The following is a 14,646-nucleotide window of genomic DNA, read 5'->3' as shown; positions in this document are numbered from 1 at the left end:
AATAAATTCGCAGACTGGAAATAAATTCAACTGAAAGAATACCTGATAATTCTGCGAATTCAATACTGTAAATTACTATTCCCGGTTAAAGTAAATTTATTCATGACGTTTTTGTAAGCGCTAATATTGAAATAAACAAATCCATTGAACAGAAAACACGTTTTTCAATGAATTTACTTAGTAATAAAATAAAACAATTCTAGGCAATCGCTTAAAATCATAACATATATATATATATAGCTAAAATGATGTGTGTGTGTGTGTGTATATATATGTACACACACACACACACACACGCATAATTTTAATGTGTGTGTGTATATATATATATATATGTATATATATACACTCACACTCACAAAAACACTGGATAGCGTTCAAAAATTAAAATTACGTCACTCAATTTATAATAATACGAACCAATCGCGATACCGATTATTTTCAATCGATGAAAAGTAAAAATATAGTTCATTAATCTTAAATAAATTTGTAAAACACAAACACACACATACTTTTTTTACACAATAAAAATTATATTTAAAGTGTACTAAACATAAGCGAAACATTTTCTTTATTGGTATTATTTGAATAATATAATAAATGCCATAATCGCGTGTATAAATTTATGTATAATAATTAATAATACTATATATTTAATAATACGTATGTATAATATATTTCAGTTATTTGTCACACGCAGTACATTACAAAACGTAATAGATGACTTGTACGTAAACTTATAATCAAATAACATAACATATTAAAATATAATAGAAACAAAATTAAGCTATATAAAATAATATTACACCAACCTGGTGTTATAATGTTTAATATCAAATATGCTGATTTATTTGGATCGTTGTATTAATTATAAAATGTATAATTATTAACTGAAAATATAAAAAGAGAAGTATTTGTACAACTACATCAAACACAACATGTCACTGATGCCGATATTCATCCACATTTAAACAACTGGACTTGCATGGGTTAGTAGTATGCGTCATCACCCGGAACAGTTTGCTCTATCATATGGTGTTCCGATCATTACCGATAATTGCCGATCAACGAAAGTGCTGTTCTGTTCAGTTGCAGTAGTCTGTGTACGTGTAGTGACTTGGATGTCGTCTTAATTGATGTAAGTTATACTTATTTTTCATTTACTTATTGTATTATTTTTTTAATAAGCATTAGATTTCATTTTATTAATGGTTTGTTTCATTATGTTTGTTATAACATATTTCATAACTATTTTAAAACACGTTAGTCGTAATTAAAATATTAAACTGGACTCATCTACAAAGTTATTCGGTATCAATAAATGATTGTTAACAAAATTAAACGTTTGTACCCTGTAAATTATAGTATACAATTACTTTTTTATTTAAAGCTAATGAAAATATCTTTTACAAACTATAATATAATATTTAAAAGTCTTTTTTTTTAACAGTGATTTATACATTTTATTTGTGTTTTGTGATGCTTTTAGTACCATGTTTCAATCTACATAAGATCGAATTTTGACTATTTATTTTTATAGTGTTTGATTAAAATAAAAAAATTAAGCGATTGGTTTCTTCTAAACAGGTTACAAAAAAACAGGAAAAAATGATTTAAATTACATCTTTGTAGTATAAAATTACGTTTCATTTCGTTAAAAACTGTTTAGAATTTATAGGCTAATAGACCTTTGATAAACTGGTTGTTATAAATATTTAGTAGTTATGTAGGATAGATTTTTTTTTCAACTGGTCTTAAAGATTTTTTGAAAAATTGTGTAAGTTTGCGAAAGAATTAGCATGACTTCTAGAAAAATAAATAAAAGTAAGAAGTAAAAATCATTACAAACTTTACCATAATTAATTTTGCGTTATTATGACTACTTTTTTGTTTAATTATTTGTCTTTTACTGGTTTGATACTATTCACCAATTCTGTCCCAGTAGTGTTTACGTGTTATTAATTACATACATTTGTTAGCATTGCCAGGTCCAGTAGTTAAATTATAAAAATAAAAAAATCTTTAAAAGAAAGTGAAATAAAATGAGAAATCCTAACCTATATCTACTTCTGAAACTTGTAATAGAATAAGTTCGGCAACATCATATCAATATTTAGGCAGCTGTGGGAAAGGGGGAACCTTTTTCAGCATTGTATTTACCTTTTTACCGACGTTCACTTAAAATAACTTATTTCTTCGTACATAAAATATTTCTAAAATAAATTCAGGTCGGCAATAACCTCTATAATATTTAAAATAACGACTAAGACAAAGAATCTTTATCTGTCGAATAGGAAAGAAGATAAAACAGTTTCCAAATGGCATTACAACATTTAAACTATTGATGGTATAGGTCTGAAATTTATTTTATGTAAAAATTTTAATTGTGGTTAGAGGAGTAGTTTTGTGATGGCATGCGATCAAAGTAAAGCTACGCTATAAAAGGCTCAGAAAATGGCGTCTTTTTTGTTTCTATCACAATAATTTACTTTTAAAAATGATAAAAAAAAAATTAAATAGTATTAAATGAAAAAAATAAATAAATAAAAGGTATTATGTATGTTTTGAAATCAACTGAATAATTTTTTCTTATATAATTTTAAAATCAAGTATATATGTATAATTTCTCCGCCCCTAATGGTTTGTCTCTATTTACCAGATTCACTAACAAATTTCACTCTTTTTTTTCGAAACTTTTTTTATTTATTTTTTAAGCTAATTTTTTAAATACTCCTACAACATCACGCTTCTATTTTTATCATGTTTTTCCTATTGTTCATGTTTTACTAGAATAACAGATACTAAGGATAAATGTCGTTAATACTAGATATACAGTTATTAAACGCTTTCATACTATGAATTAATAAATATTACAATTTTTTTTTTATATGTATATAACAGTTATTTTTACCCATTTTGAAAAGAATGAGACTTTCAATTGGGTATATTTCTGTTTGTTTGTCCGAGTGTAATTTTTCACAAAGTGCACAAATTTGGATGAAATTTTTTTTTTAAACAGTACAAGATGATCCCACGGGAGTAACACTCGATTACCGAATGGTACTGAGCTATTAAAAAAGTTATTGCGTGGAATGTATTTTCCGAGGCGAAGAGATAGGGTATCGGCCTTCACCTGGGAGTCCCGGATTTGTTTCCCGGTCAGTCATGGCATTTTTCATGTGCTACAAAATTTAATATTCTTACACACAAGCTTCTCTTTTACGGTGAATTAATTCATTAAGCAAAAAAAAAAAAAAAAAACAAATGCTCTAGTCAGTAAAACATATTTATTTCTTTTCAAAAAGCTTCTGCAGTGAGTACATGCCTCACATTACTCAATACTTTAAGAATTCTGAATAAACAATTGTGTCTTTCATCGGCTATTTTGATTAGCAATTTTTTATCTAGACGCTTTTTTGTAAGTCAGTGGATGCGAACGTTTGCAGGCACATTACAAATATGTTTATGAATATACGACAGATTGTGTGGTGTTTGATGTTCTTGAGTTTCGTTTGTAAGTGCTTGCGGCACGTAATCCCGTATTTTAGACAGCCTCTGCACACGTACGATATCAGACACTTGTCTCCGAATCTTATGCAGATCTTCCCTCGAATCTTCAAGAGCCTGTTTATTTCATAAAAATGTTATTATGCCTTACGAGGAGTCTCGTTTGGGAGCGTGGCCATATTTACTTTTCAATGAAGTTACAAAAATAAAAGTAATAAAATAAAAAAGAAAACGTAAAAAATGTCGCTAAAAAGAAAAATTAATTTTTCGACTAGCTCAGTTGAAAGTTATTTTTTTGATGTCGGTGAAAAATTTTAGAATTAAACTGAAGCCGTAATTCAAATATTTTTTTAATCCGTATCTCATTCAGTCGTACTTAATTTAAAATTTGATGCCGACTTAATAAGTTTCAAAGATTGTATTGAGGACCTAGTGGAAAAATTATTTTTTATTTTTTGTACATTTTATTTTCTTTTGGAGATCGGATCACTTTTTTTTCTAAAAACTTTTTATACTATACAGTAATTAATTACAATCAGTTTTATAATCTACATTAATAAGAACGTCACATGTAAACCGTCCCTCCGAATTTAATAAAATTCAATAATATGGTTATACCTTGACTCCGGTGGGGTTTTAGCATATTCAAAATTTCGAACATGTGCCCAGGTGCTCAAAAAAACTACAGAATCAATTGATCTTATTATTTTCAATATACTAATTAAGTACGACCTGAATAATTGATTCATGCATTTGAAAACCATTAAACCTTCTGATCCGAAAAAATTGGGAGGAAGAATTTAAAAATCCAAAAACCACTGGACCAATTGATTTAATGTCAATCATGAATTAATTAAAATAAAATATTTCCGTTATTAAATTTATCAGGATGAACTTCATTTTAATAAGAACGTTTTTTATGAATTCATAGTAATATTCTGGATATAGGTCAGAGACAACCGGAGCGAAAATTGTAAGCAACATTTAATTATTATATTGTAATCAATTAATAATTCTAAATAAATAATAATTGTTTAAAAACAAATTAATAATTGATTATTAAATGTTTCAATAATATACAAATAAAAAAAATGAAAGTGTACCATAACATTATTTGATTATAAACAACAAAACTCGAAAAGGAAGAAAATTAATATTTACTGTGCAATTTAAAACGATAACAGAAATATAGAATGTTCCTTTTTTAAATTTATATAAAGTACTTCTAGAAATAATTAGTATTTAATTTCTACGCATCATGTCATACAACAGCAAAAAATGATCACAAATTACAAAGAAAATAAGGATAAAGGAATAAAAAAATAAAGTATTAAATGTAAAACATTATATCCCTTCATCTTCTTTCTCTCTCTTTTTATAAAATAATTCAAAAATCGATAAAATACTAGTCACTAAAATCACTAATCCCTTAATAAGTTAATACTCGACGGGTAAAATCTGGAAAACACTTGAACATAAATCCTGCATACAAGTGGCCATCATAAAAAAAATTTACTTATAGACTTGAATTTACGGATTAAAATGTTAGTAGGACAATACTACATCTACGGTTGCTTATTATATACGTACATTATGTATATAATTACAATTTTTATTATTATTTACATACAGCAGGTACGAATTTTTGTACAACCGGTTTCGGGCTCACTATTTTTATTTACTTATTTTTAATTTTATATTTCTAATACAAATTAGGTTAAATATACGTATTCAATGGACATTTTTGTTGAACTATGTAAGTTGAACAACAGTTGTATTAAAAATAAATAAATAAAAATAGTGGTGACGTGAAGTGCTTCACAGAGCTTTTATAGTAAGTTATAGTTATGTATGATGAGTCTGATTTTAATGTTGCATATGAATTTTGAAAGATTACTAAAATACTAGTCACTAAAATCTATGAATTTATGAATTAATATAATGTACCTGACGGTGGACCGAACCCGAAACCGTTCGTACAAGAATTCATACCTGCTGTATGTAAATAATAATACAAAATGTAATCATATTAATAAAAAAACGCAGGAAATAGTACACTGCAATAATTTTCATATATATATATATATATATATATATATATATGAATTCTTTGAATTGAATGAATTATATATAATTCTTCTCATTTGCTATTCTAAATCGGTCTGATACGCAAATCTACAATAGTTGACAAGAGACGACCCATTGTTACCGTTCAACTTTTTCATCTATGCTCAAAAAGACCGTCTTCAACCACTCTAATCTGAATTCATTCTGACAATAATGGAGAGTAGAAGGCTTATGTAACCTTTTAGCGAATATAGCAGATCTGTTTTCGTATAAAGTCTATGGTTAAGCCAAACAGATCTCCTCTTAGATTATTAACGGCGTAGAAATTACCTGCTTCGAGTTTGAAACTTTATAAAAATAAAAAATAAATCCTAGGTCCCGGGTTCGATTCCCGGTCAGACATGCCATTTTTAATACGCTAAAAAAATTCCATTTTCGTATCCCACGCACAAACTTTAAGCTTATGTGGCGAATATCGTCAAACAAAAAAATAAAAAGTAAACCGTTCATCAATTTCGAAACAAATCGCATCAACTTTTTTATTATTTTATGCTCGTTTGATTAAAAAAAAGAACGATCTAACTAACTGAATATTTATTTCTCTTTCATTCAGCCACCTGATGAATTCTAAATAAATAAAAATCCCTAATAAATGTTTGTTTAGTTATACGTTTTATCTAATATCGTATTCAAATTTAAAATAACAATGAAATTAACGAACCTACTCTCGTATTTGAACGTCATATATGACCCATAAATAATGTTGTTTTACAAATTGAATATAAACTCAAAAATAGATGAAGATACTGATCTGAAATTAGATAGAAGATAAATCAGTAGAGCGGGTTAACTTGTGTAAAGATTTGAACGAGATCGGTCCGATAGATTTTTATTAACAAAAGATGTAAGTCAAGTTACGTAACAAAATCCTAAAAAAAAGGTGTCTTTTTCGTTCTTATTGCGATAAATTATTTTTAAAACTTCAAACTCGAGTGCGCATACTTTCTGCGCCCAAAATAGTTGTCTCCAGATACCGTTTAAAGAAAGTTAATCCAATAAATAATCCTTAACCTGTAGATTACGATCCTGTTCTATGTATAACATTAATGCTGTTACGAAACTCTTTTGATAGCCGATATCCTACACCGATGTGTAAAGTTTAAAATAGCTTTTCTAAATTATCAGTATTTATATTATCTAAATTAAATTCTACGTCTAGGTTAAAGTCTTTGACGAAGTTTTTGATCGCCTCAAACCAATGTACATTCTTTCCATATTATCCACTAATTTTTGGGTTCTTTCAGATCAAAATCTTGCAATTTTAATTAAATAATTTGAGATGGTGTTCCAGAGTATAACTGAATAAAAAGGAAATTTTATTTTATATCGGTAGAAAAACAAAGAGTTTTTTGAAAAGTTTGAGATGTTTTTTAAAAAGTAAGTTAGCACCTTTCCTATTTCCTTATGTCTTATACCGTCCCCAGTCTGAGAACTTTAGCACAGAATAGATTTAATTTAGATGAAAAGATTATGTCGTTATTCACAAGCATCTGGTTTCGAACAGATCCAATCTTGTTTTAGTTGTCTGGCATTTTATGCTAGGCTGATTTTGAAATTATAACTGTAAAGTGATTTTCATTCCTACTGATTAAACTTCAATCAGTTGTTAGTTAAAAGATTAGTTTTATCTTTTTGCGACTAAACCTTTACTATCCTTCCAAGATCAAATCATTTGTTAAGGGCTGGTTAACTCTCTTAAAGACTCTGTTAACAAAAGAATATCTTCGGCTACGAAGGTATTAGTTTTTATTTTACGATTTGTTACTAAAATATTTAATTCAAATGATTCTCGATGCCGTTACGATACAATGAAAGTAAAATCAGTAAACAGATGATGCTGTTTCACGTACATCATTTTACCAGAAGTATTCTGTCAACACGTTTTTGTTCAGAATGGATGAATTTTTCTCTGTTTATGCTAGATTTTTATCAAAACAACCGTTACGGCCGATTTAAATCTTCCAAAACCAAAAAAAATCAACTCCTTACTTTATTTACTTTGATTTCGATGCTTTCTTTATAACAACTCCTTAACATCCTTTAATGCGTTTATACTTGATATTCAAGGGATCAAGTTCGTTCGCATTTATTAAAAATGCAATATATTAATGTATTTCTTTTAGAATTTAGAAAATTATACATTTAAAAAAAAATGAATTATAAAATAACGAATAATATAATACTAGAAATAATATAGTACTGGAAAACATCAACAGATATGCCAAAATCAGTTTTCTTAAAAAAAAAAAAAAACAAATAAATAAAATGCTAGTTGTAGCTAGTACTTTAATATATTATTTAATACTGAAGAAAACAAGAATTATGTAAAATTTAACGATTAAACAATGAAGTTGCAAAAAAATTAAAAAAAAGAATTCATTACAAATATATATTAAATAACAAAACTTTTTCAGCGAGTGTGGCTCCAAAATAAGCTGAAAAAGATGCTACAAGCAAACAGGATTAATAAATTTAAAAAAGTAATAAACTAATTAACTTACAACTAATAAAGTAACATAAATTAGCATATCTAATTAAAAGATAAATCCAATCAAAATAAATCTTAATACTTAACAGAATAAATCTGTTTTTTCTTAGAACAAATCTTTAATTAATGTTAATGTCTGACATACAATTAAATAAAATTTTGAAAATAAAAAGATTAAATTTCATTTTCCCGTATAACATACTGAAAATTAGTCACGGAGTGACTTACGTTAATTAAATTTGTCAAGTAGCGAGAAGATATTAAAGTAAGAGTGAGAGGGAAAAACTAAGAGATTGGATGAGCAAGAAAGGAACTCTACCGGGTCCAACGTTCACCATGACTAACTTGGAGTACTTAAAATGTTATAAAAAGAAGGAAAAGGGTTGAATGATGAGAAAAAATCCACACAGCGACAGCAAAATGAGAAAAAATTAGGCTTCACGGCAAAGCATCGCTGTCTTTCGGGCAAAGATCACCATCCCACTTCCATCCACAATCCCTCGGGAAATCGAGCTGTTTTACCGAGGATTGGAGCAATACTTAACTGATCGGTCATTTTCGGTCGACAGGGTTTCATATTATTTGACAAGAAAAATCCTTTTTCTCTAAAATTTGGAAAAAAAAATTATTCAGATTTATCGTGTGATATAATATGGAACTGTCAAACTGAACTATCAACGATTTAACCAGACTGACTGGAAAACTGTTTTAAAAGATAATAATTTTGTTTGAGATTATATTACTTCATAACTAATTGTAAGCTTATTTAGTGCTTAAAAATTAGCCGTGTTTAGTTCTTTGTTGGTATTCCTTTAAAATTCCGTAAATTGAACTGCAAAAGTACATCGATGTAACACGGATATAATAATTCAGTAAAAATTTGTCAGTTAGTATAATTTTTTATCATTTCTTAATTAATACTATTCTAGGAAAATTTTTGTTGAAATTTTAATGTTTTAGACCCGAACCGGAATCCTGATGATGGAAAAATACTAATCGTTAGTCTGTTCTATCACGTTACCACATACTCGTATGCGGTAACGTAACGTAACATGATACCTGTGGGCTGTCAACGGTTTTATTTTACCGTATAATAAATAATAATAGTAGTAAGTAAAACGATTCTTTTTTGGGTTTTACGAACAACAACTACTGTGGTCGTTAGGCCGATGGAAATTTGTAGCGTATGAAGAATGACATGCCTGACCGGAATTGGACCCGAAACCTTCGGTTAAAAGGCCAAGGTTGGCTACCACTCTGCCACGGAGATCGGCTAAAAAGACATTTATTTTTAACTTCACTGAAAATTGAAGTTGAAAACTAGTCTAACAGAGCACATTATTATTTAAACATTAACAATTTTTTAACAAATTTTTTACGTAGTGATTTAAGATCTTAGTGTAAATATCTCTCCAATTTTTTATCCAAAATTAGGAATTCGGGAGGTATAGTTTCTACTCAAGTGATAATTAAACGAGTGTATTTCGTATTTATAAGTTACCCAGTTCTTTTTTAACATGAAAAAAACACTTTCTTTAAATATGTTTTTGATTTCTAAACCCTCTCGTTTTTGAACCTTCTTCACGATTTTATTAATGTTGATTTTATTAAGATTAAATGCAATCAGTTTAAAAAATTTTAACTTTCTAAGATAACAAAAATTCAAGATCGCAAGAATTAAATTCTTAATCTCTTCAAAATTTAAAAATAAATCTCCGATTAACATCAATTAAAAAATAATGAGACTTACCAATTTTTATTGTTTTATTTTAATAAAATGAATACTCTTTGACTAAACTTGTTTGCACGGTTCTTTTGTACATTTACCCTTATTTCGAGATTTTAAGGTGAACATATTTAAGGTTAGTGTTCCGTTAAAATTTTTACCGGGTAATGAATATTTTTTCCTTTGTTCTTTATAACGATGAAGATGTGTTATATAATTTTTCAATGTTGCTTTTTAATATATTTTTTATATTAACGCACGGGTTGCCCAAGGTTTATTATGTTACCAAGCAAAACATGAAACGTTAATTTTCCTTTGTTTATCTTATGTTTGTAATAATAATAATAATAATTATAATAATAATAATAACAACCGGAGTATGATTACAAGAGCAAAATATTGTAACTTGTATCGTTAATGTTGAGCTTACTTCAAAGATTGAGTATAAAAAGTTTAAAAATGTTTATATACCTTTTAATTACTTTAAATTATTCATAATTTTTCATCGAAAGGTCTATACAAATGTACATTAATTTACACATATCTTTTAAAACTACATATGTTATTTTACCAAACGAAAATGTTTAATTAGGCCTTTGATATTTTCCTTATAATTTATGCATCGAATTTTAAAAATGAATTATTATGTTTGTAATGTTATTGCAGTATACGAACTAAAGCGGGTCTGACAGATTAAATTGTTCCGTTGTATAAACAGTACACCGATTCAAACAATGATATATTTAACTAGAACTAATATAAATTGATCTTTCACCATATGTACGTATACTGCAAAAATTTAAATATTCTAAACACACAAGGTATAAGTGAATTTTTATGTGAAAGAAATCATATTTAGGATAAAAATATAAAACTCAGAATCAGATTAGGCTTTAGCTTTGAACAATTGTGGTAACTGTAGCTCGGCTTCTCGCCCTGCCGCGTGCGGTGGTCTGATAGTGGTCTTCATCTAAGAACAAGTAACCCATTTGTAGTTTTCTATTTCACCAAATGTTTGGAACGGGAAGAATTTGATATGAAAGTATCGGCTAGGAAAATAGTTTCCAGATTGGGTTATAGAAAAAAAAACCACCAGTAAACACAACACATATTCTAAGATCGAAGTGTTTGTACTTTCAGTTTTATGGGAGATTGAGAAGATCGGATTAACCTGGTAGGAAATTTAACAATAAAGATTATTTGCAGCCATCGGTCAGGAAACTGAGCCTCGGGGTAGGTTTATTTTATCTGCCGATTACCTTCACCAGATAATACCGACAATATACTTGCTTTATACAGTTCACGACATCTTGAGCATGTGTCTAGTGGATTCTAGCCTATATCCACAAAACAGAAATTATGGAAGAAGTGTTGAAGAACGCGTAAAAGATGTAGGTGAGGATAAAGAACAATATACCTGTAGAAAAATGAACACGAGAAAACTAGCCAGAGAAAAGCTAGCAGCTTTTTTTATGGCAGCTGGATGCCAATTGCAGATTGCTCTGACTTTCAGAGAGGGCGTATCTCTCTATATCCGCGATGTGAAACAATAAATTAATAACCAAGGATTTTGTGTTGACTAACACAAGTATGTGATTTTAATTTTTAAAAAAATTAAAAGTCATTCAGGATCAGGATTAAACTTCTTTAAGTAAAATCCTCACTTTAACAAAAAAATTTGTTTTTGTCAGTTACTTGATTAGACTAAAACTGTTCATTTGGAGCTGTGGAGGATCTCTCCGGTGGGTGTCTAGAGAGATTTATTTTTTCCGCTAGAACTACTGATGTCTTTAATGGTAGAACTAAAATTATTTAAAAAGGCAAAATCTGATTACAAGTATGATTGTGTTATGTTTGATACATTTTTCATTTAATTCCTCTCAAATAAGAAATTTTTATTAGGGCATTAATGTCGAAGATTTTTTAAAATTTTATTTTCAACAGACTATTGATGATGGTGGTGAGGTGAGGATGGTGGTGTGTATAGGTTACAGAAATAAATAAATTTACGAGTATATCATCTCGAAAATTGGAATTTTTTAAAAAACTTTTTGTCTTGTAGTCTTTCATCATTTGACCTTCGTTTTTTTTCTTCAAAGGTTTTCTGATATCTAAGAGCAAAGTTATTTAGTTTTCTGTTTTTAAAGAATTCAGAGATATTTTCTGTCAATTGATCTTTGTCCATTCTTGATCGATAGCCATAAAAATTAATACTTTCTTTTTTATGGATGGGAAAGTTTTTCGTTTTTTTTGTGTGTATATTTTGGAATTATTTTTTGTTCTTCAGGTTTCTTTCTCTTTTGCAGATCCATAATTTTTCATAAAGTTCTAATTTTTCTTTCTCCTATTTTTTCATTAATTTTTAAGTTAAAACATTCTGATGCGTGAAGACTTTGGGATTTAAATACTTTGTAATAATCCTTTTTTTTGGGGGTTTATGGAAAGGCACTTTTTTTGTACGTCCCTTTGGAATTTCGTACGCTTTTTTTTTCATTTTTCATCTTCTCAATTCTTTCATGAATTGCCATTTTTTCTTAGCCGTTTTGGTGGATTGTTTATCATAATTATTTAAGAAGTTCTTGATTGTTTGGAGTCTTTTAAAAGTTGAGGTTAACGAGTTTGGGAAATTTTCATATTTGTTATGAATTTTTGTTTTCTCTATGGAGTTTTTTAATTCGGTATTTCTTTGACAACATTACATTTCAGTCAACATTACATTAAATTACATTTACATTACTTTAAATTATATTTTTATTATTATTTTTATTTTACATTACATTTCTTTTACAACATTTGTGTCGACTTGCCCTAATTTTTTATTGTATTTATTTCTTTAATAATTTTTTTTTTTATTAGAGCATTTACCTCGAAGATTTTTTTAATATTTTTAACAAACTGTTGAGAATGGTGGTGAGGAGACGTGTGTGTAGGTTACAGAAATAAATAAAAATATTGTAACAAAAATTAGAGTGGTTAATAGTCTCAATTATCGTAACTTAAAGTTTTTAAATGAAGTACAACGTAAACTTTTAGTGAATAAAATTATAACATGTAGTTTATAAGTAACAAGCTTTTCATATTGTAAATAGTGACAGAAACTAAGCATATTTTAACTGTACTTTCAAACTATTCTGAATTTCTTCTTTTTACAATATTTGCATTGCAGTATTTATAAATTTAAGTCCGACTTAAATTAGATAATTTACATCGCGGTAACTTATTTTCATTAATATTAAACTGATAATTAATAGAATCATACAACTTAACTCTTTTCAGGCCATGTAAAACGTTTATTAAGTTTCTGTATAAAAGGTGACTGCTCGCGAGGCAGTTTGTTTACCCCTTACTGTTAACTAAGCTAGCTAGACTGGCAATCGAATCGTTTTTGGTTTCATATACGATGAATAAGGACAATTTTTAAAGCTCTAGAATGTATTTTAAAATTCTGTTTAAAAAATTGTATTTAAAGTTGTTTTATTTACATATTTGCTTTAAGTTAAAAAAATTGTATGGAATGAAAATACACAAAAAATAATATACGTAATTCAATCATGTTTTTAATTTTTTTATATTTTTACGCACAGTGTTAGGTATTAATACACACACACACATATATATATATATATATATATATATTTCTTTTTTTCATCTTTTAACGTCCAGTTTGCTCAGTCTTCTTGGATTAGGCTAGCGGGATTCGCAAGAATTTTTGCCGAATTTTTGCAAGAAAGAAAAGAATTGGCAAAGTTATTTTTTGCGTATGAAAAATACAATGTCTGTACTTATTCGATCCCTCACCCTCTTGATAAAAAAAAGTCCTACAACTGTGCGCGGTTTCTGATGCACGGCTTACACACACACATACACAATTTAATTAAAAATATTTATCATTTTATTTAAATATAATATTTTTTCATTCATTTAATTCAATGATTCTTAAATCGCGCGCGCATACCGCATTTAATCGCGCGGGTGTGAAAAAAAAACCAAAAAAATGACGTTTATTTCATAAATTCAGTAAACTATAAAAAATGATAATCGAGTTGTAATAAGATTCTTTCTCGTAAGTTGAAGTATTGTGCTGAATTATATAAAAACAGTTCTGTTTTCTGGTTTGATGACAACGGATGTTGCTATTTTCTTCAGAACAAGTAGCTGGTTTTTTTCTTCTTTTTTTTTTAGCAAAGATCAAAAATAAATATAAATGTTAACATTAGAATAAGTTAAATTTTTAATTTTCTAAATATTGATCTTCAGGATTCATACTTTTCATACTTATACAGTAAGTTGAACAATGATCTAACTCAGAACTCTTGACTCAATTTGTAAGTTGAAAATCCACTGGGATTTTTTGAGTGGAGCCCAAGCGATGGTGTTATATTTCTGACGGAAATATAATAATTATTTAGTAAGGATGACAAGGTAGCATTTTATTAAGGCGCTTCGAATCAAAACAGTACGTTTTGATTTTGTTACGAATGAAATCAATTTGATCATCCCAAGACAATTTTTCATCTAATTAAATACACAGAAATTTCGCTTTATAGATAACAGAAATATTATCGTTATCATTAATGAGACTTGTATCCATGCGATTAGTAATGTTACGTCAACCTGAGAAGTACAACGGTTTTATCCTATTTAAAGTCAGATAGTTACTATCCATTCGGTAAGTAATTTTTTAAACCGTTAACGAAAATTTTTGACTCCTTTTTTATAATTATTTTCAGATATAGGTATAGTTATATTATCTAAGAAGAAGGTAACTTGTTTAAAATTATGGAACTTGATTTCTTAA

At 28.0% G+C, this 14,646-nt stretch overlaps 1 protein-coding gene across 1 annotated transcript in view; it reads left to right on the top strand.

Moving 5' to 3' along the window:
- Positions 1-1,083: 1,083 nt before the first annotated feature.
- Positions 1,084-14,646, top strand: part of LOC142322962 (uncharacterized) — a 1,168,170-nt gene continuing 1,154,607 nt past the window's right edge. Inside the window, exon 1 of the mRNA XM_075362062.1 lies at positions 1,084-1,138. The gene's annotated coding sequence lies outside the window, so the exon portion shown is untranslated. The remainder of the gene's footprint in view (positions 1,139-14,646) is intronic.

This window comes from Lycorma delicatula, chromosome 4 (genome assembly GCF_047948215.1).
Source record: "Lycorma delicatula isolate Av1 chromosome 4, ASM4794821v1, whole genome shotgun sequence".
Taxonomy (NCBI): Eukaryota; Metazoa; Arthropoda; class Insecta; order Hemiptera; family Fulgoridae; genus Lycorma; species Lycorma delicatula.
Note: the sequence above shows the minus strand (reverse complement) of the source record. Positions and strands in the feature narration are given on the sequence as shown.